The sequence below is a fragment of the Gossypium hirsutum genome, chromosome A09 (assembly GCF_007990345.1).
Source record: "Gossypium hirsutum isolate 1008001.06 chromosome A09, Gossypium_hirsutum_v2.1, whole genome shotgun sequence".
In the NCBI taxonomy this organism is placed as follows: Eukaryota; Viridiplantae; Streptophyta; class Magnoliopsida; order Malvales; family Malvaceae; genus Gossypium; species Gossypium hirsutum.
The window spans coordinates 27,293,071-27,299,198 of record NC_053432.1 but is presented as its reverse complement, the minus strand read 5'-3'; the positions used below and the strand labels follow the sequence as shown (position 1 = coordinate 27,299,198).

Sequence of the window (6,128 nt, the reverse complement as noted above, 5' to 3'; positions counted from 1 at the left end):
CTGTACCGAATGGAAAAATACTGAGTACCGTAAGAGGGATTTCCTCATTCGGTGTGGTAGTGACAATGTGGGGATTTACGGCATCTAGTAAAACTTTATCACCAAACTTAAGTTGATTAGGAGAGGTATCGGTGTAACACCCCTTACCCGTATCTGAGGCCAGGCTAAGGTACGAGGCGCTACCAGACAAACATACAAAAATTAAACTAAAATACGAGCCATAAAATTTTATTCATATTTCAAAGCGTTCATTCTCTTACACATAGTCCCTTATTTGAGTCTACGGAGCCCAAAACATACTTTAGAAAGGGTTTGGGACTAAACCAAGAACTTACGAAAATCTTGGAAATTTCATGCTTTAAGGCTCCGCACGCCCGTGTCCCAAAGTCGTGTTCCATACACGGCTGAGACACATGGTCGTGTCTCTGCCTGTGTGGAATATACCTAAGCTATTTCCAAGCTTTGGTCAACCTTGATCTCTTACACACTTATACAAAATCAAAAGCATATAACATGGTATTCATTTAATGATTAAACATCCTCAATTAAACCACAAACATAGCATTTGTATGTCATCATACATGTGTCTCTCATACTCATTTTACCTTGTTCATTATAGTACCACTTATACATTTATACATAGATTATCATCTTACCAAATATCTTCAGCTTAATCATCAAGCATTCATATTTAAAGCTAGATCATATCTTTATAAAATACCATGATTCAGATACGAAGAATAACATGTTTGCCTGAAACATTTCAATTCAATTCCATACCCAACAAGCATTACATTGAGACTAGTCATATATATATACATGTCACGATAAATAACATTCTCTTTTTGTTTTCTTATAAACACATATCATTTATTTCATTATATCAATATTTAATATACCATAGTTTCCATGTATTCCACATATATTTATTTTCCTCCTCCTCCTCTCCATTCCACATCCTTAATGTATATAGCATTCTTGTAAGTACGATTTCACAATTTACTAATAAATGTTCACATCAAACTGTCCACACGAGTCATAGTCACTTAATTATTTATAATTCGAGCTACAGAGCTCCAAATTAAGATCTGTAAATTTCCCCTGAAACTAGACTCACATATATGTCCACCATAAAATTTTCATAATTTTTGGTTTATCCAATTAGTACAGTTTATTCATTAAAATTTCCTCTGTTTCACTTTCTGACAATTCTGACCTCTCTTCACTAAAAAATAATTATCTCACAGTACAGAACTCGGATAATATTATTGTTGATTTATCATAAAAATAGACTCATTATGGATTTTAAAAATATAATTTTGAGCCTCCAATTATTTTTCTCCAAATTTTTGTGATTTTCCAAAGTCAGAACAGGGATCACGTAATCATTCTGAATCAATCTCACAAAAACATAAATATCTCAAAATATAGAACTCCTTTGCTTTCCATATTTCTTTTATATGAAAACAGACTCATTAAGATTTAATTTTATATCTCATTCAGTCTCTGATTCAATTTATACTATTTTTGGTGATTTTTCAAAATCACGTCACTGCTACTGTCCAAAACAGTTTTATTGCTAATTCACTCTTTCACACTTTCTTTGTATTAACCTCATTTTAACATACATATCACAAATCATTTTCACCACATTTCATACATCACAAGTATAGGCCCATGATCACAAGGTCACCATAAAATCATCCTCATGTATAACTTACTTGTTTATAACCTTACCACTTCCTGGTCACTTAATGAACACATCATTCACATAACCAAGTTCCTCCACTTATTCATCACAAAACTCACAAAGCAATACATAGAGAGTCTCCCGTTGAACACTTCGGATCAATCCTCGATACTTATTGGTTTCAGCACATAGCTCCACCCATCATATAGTTCGGCTCTCTTGAACACATTGTGAACACTTAGTACCACCCATGTGACCTAGCCAGTTTATCTCGTAGCTCTCTTGTCTACATGGTGTCCTTCACTTGGAACCACACATGCGACCTAGCTACATATATCCCGTAGCTCTCTTGTCTACATGGTGTACACATAGTATCACCCATGCGACCTAGCTACATCATAATGTCTTGTAGCTCTCTTGTACACATGATGTGCACTCAGCACTATACATGTGACCTAGCTACATACCATCTGTATCATCCAATCTTTCCGAAGGTACAACCGGGATTTCTCTCTCTTTTCCAACAATTTCACCAATCAAGTAATTATCCACAAACATATTTCCAATATTTTTATAAAATATCATAATACAAGTAATAGTGATGTATTACTTACATATAAACTTACATCTCATTTAATATCAACGCAATAACATTAAATTACACATTGTCTTATTAAAAATTATATGAACTTACAATTTCCCATAATATCCATAATCACAGAAATCACATTTATGTATGATAATTCAATGCACTTCATGTACCATAGACATATTTTTAAATCAATTCATAAACTTGGCACCATAATCATTTAATTTAACATAATTCAATTAATTCACTAAATTTAACTTTCAAATATAAATTACAGCATTATTGTTGTATTATTATCATACCAACTTACATACTTTCAACACCTCGGAGATCATAGTAAATATATCAATTTTACATTGAAACATGCATAAATTAATGCTTATTATACATATGAACTTACCTTGATATTAAAACGGCCAATTTACCAACTTTCCCAATTTTCGATTTTTCTCTCATTCTAGGTTCAAATCTCGTTTTCCGGGATCTAAAACATCATATTTTACTTATTTAATTAATGTACTATTCAAAACAGTCCTTAACTCAAACTTTGGAAAAATTACAATTTTGCACCTAAACTTTTACACATTTACACTTTTGCCCCTAGGCTCGGGAATTAAACTTCATCCCTTATTCTTATGTTTTATGACATGATGATCACTTTTCCCTTCTATGGCAACATCAAATTCTCACTCTAAAATATACTTATGACTATTAGGTATTTTTACCAATTAAGCCCTTTTGCTCGTTCTCACTTAAAACCGAGTAGCACAAGTTGTCTAACATAATTTAAAACCTCATATTGTATCATAAAACACCAGAATACACAAATTTTACCTATGGGTATTTTTCCAAATATGAACCCTAGGTTGAATTATTGCTAGCATAAGCTAAATCAAGTTACCGGGACTCCAAAAACTTAAAGAACTTGAAAAAAAACTTAAAGAACTTGAAAAACGAGGTTAGAACAGACTTACAATTGAGCTTTGGAAGCTTGAAAACCCTAGCCATGGAGTCTCCCTTGGTATACACGTCCATGGTGAAGAAGATGAGCAAAATTGGCTTTTAATTTTGTATTTTAATTCATTTTACCCCTAAATAACCAAAATACCCTTACTACTAAACTTTCCAAAAATTCCATCCATGTCCAATTTTTTTCCATAACTTAGAAATTTGTCAAATTTCTATTTAAGACCTTCTAATTAATATTTCAAATCAATTTCATACTAGAAACTTCTAGAATGCAAGTTTTGCAACTTATTCAATTTAGTCCCTAACTTCAAATTAAGCACTTTATGCATAGAATTTCTTCACGAAATTTTCACACAATCATGCAATCATATCATAGACCTCAAAATAATCATAAAATAATTATTTATATCTCAGATTTTGTGGTCCCGAAACCTCTGTTCCAACTAGACCCAATTTTGGGCTATTACAATCGGGCTTGTTTTGGCGTAGTTTCGGTTTATCATGTGTTATCGGTTTGTATGCTCGCCATTCGTCTAGGTCCTCTATCCGTAGCCTTCATTCTTCATGAATGTGTCCTCTATCATCCTTGGAACATGGCTCGTGAACTTCTTTCAAGCTTAATTTTTGGAAAGTCATATTGTTAGTTTTAGTAGATTGGTGTGGACTATTACCTTCAATGTTCGACGTGATGCCAGAAATACAAGCTTGAAGGCTGATCGTTTCGTCTCCCACACGAAGCGTAAGCTCACCTGTGCCAACATTAATAATTGTTTTAGCAGTTGCTAAAATGGCCTCCCTAAAATCAAAGGGGTGTTATTATCCTCCTCTATGTCTAGAACAACAAAATCAACGGCAAAATATGAACTTATCTACTTTCACGAGTACATCTTCAATAATACCCCTAGGGAATCTTAGAGCTTTATCTGCCAATTGAATGCTCATCCTAGTTTGTTTAGGTTTCCCAAGACCTAGTTGCTTAAACATTTTGTAAGGCATAACGTTAATACTAGTCCCTAAATCAGCTAATGCATGACTTATATCTAAACTACCAATTAAACAAGGAATTGTAAAACTCCCTGGATCTTTCAATTTGTGGGGTAGCTTATTCTATAAAATAGCTGAGTAGACTGTATTTAGCTCCACATGCGATGCTTCATCCAACTTCCGCTTATTTACTAAAAACTCTTTTAAAAATTTCATTGCATTTGGCATCTACGACAAAGCTTCAATAAATGGTAAGTTAATATGTAATTTTTTCAAAAGTTTAAGGAATTTATCGAATTGTTCATCTGAGCGGTCTTTCCTTGTCGCGTTAGGGTATGGGACATGATGATAATATTCAACAGTCACTGGTTTGTTTGTATTTTGATCTACCTCATCTCTCTCTTTGTTTACCACTGTATCTTGCCTTGGTTCTGGTTTAGGCTCAACGACTCCTTCGTCATCTTGAGTACTAATTGCGTTGAGGTGTTCCTTTGGGTTAGGTTCAGTATTACTTCGAAAGCTACCTTGTGGTCATTCGGAGATTAGTTTGGATAGCTGGCCTATCTGAGTTTCGAGCCCTTAGATCGATGCTTGTTGATTCTTAAGTGCTGTCTCGGTATTTTGGAAATGGGTTTCTCATACCGAGATGAATTTAGAGAGCATCTCTTCAAGGTTCGGTTTCTTCTCTTATTGATAAGGTGGCTGTTGAAAGCCCTGAGTATTTTGTGGCTTTTGATTCCCTTGACCACCCCAGGAGAAATTCGGGTGGTTCCTCCAACTTGCATTATAAGTATTACTGTATGGGTTATTTTGAGATCTAAAGTTATTATTACCCATGTAGTTGACTTGTTCCTCTTCGGTTGTAGGATTGAAGGATTGATATTTTGTATGCACACCTCCTCCACTTGAGTCACACCTCATTACTGGATGTACCTGCGTAGAACCAAGTAAACCATCAATCTTTTTATTGAGAAGTTCTACTTGATTTAACAGCATAGTAACTAAGTCGACGTTATAGATGCCGGCTGTTTTCATTGGCTTTGTCCTCATAACTTGCCACTGATAGTTATTCAGTGACATCTCCTCTATAAACTCATAGGCATCTTCCGATGTTTTATTGTTGATGGTTCTGCCAGCAGTTGCGTCAACCATTTGCCGAGTCGAGGGATTCAGACCATTGTGAATTGTTTGTACTTGTAGCCAAAGCGGTAACCCATGGTGAGGGCACCTTCTCAGTAAGTCCTTGTATCTCTCCCATGCATCGTAAAGTGTTTCTAAATCCATCTGCACAAAAGAAGAGATATCATTACATAATTTAGCCGTTTTAGCCGGCGAAAAATATTTTAGTAAAAATTTCTCGGTCATTTGTTCCCAAGTAGTAATTGACCCTCGTTGAAACAAGTTCAACCACTGTTTAGCTTTGTTCCTCAATGAAAAAGGAAATAACCGAAGACGAATGGCATCATCAGAAATTCCATTGATTTTGAATGTATCGCAAAATTCCAGGAAATTTGCTAAGTAAGCGTTGGGATCTTCATCCTGCAAACCATCAAACTGAACAAACTGCTCTATCATCTGAATAGTGTTAGGTTTTAATTCAAAAGTATTTGCAGTTGCAGCAAGTCTAACTATGCTAGATTCAGTTCCTATTAGAGAAGGTTTAGCATAATCATACATAGTACGTGGAGCAGGATTTTAATTAGCTGCAATTGCAGGACGGAGCTGATTGCCTTGGTTTTTAGCCATCTCGTCAGTTGGGTGTTGAGTATCGTCTTCTTGCTTGTTCTCTGTGTATCGTAAGCTGCGCCTTATTTCTCCTTGATTTCTATGAACTGTACGATCGATTTCTTCATCAAAAAGTAATGGTCCCAACGGGTTTCTTCTAGTCATAAACTA

General features: G+C 34.9%; 1 non-coding gene across 1 annotated transcript; it reads left to right on the top strand.

The window, feature by feature from the left end:
• Positions 1-5,442: 5,442 nt before the first annotated feature.
• Positions 5,443-5,549, top strand: LOC121207444 (small nucleolar RNA R71). The gene has a single exon (XR_005902534.1). It is a non-coding gene; the product is annotated as a small nucleolar RNA R71 (small nucleolar RNA).
• Positions 5,550-6,128: the final 579 nt, after the last annotated feature.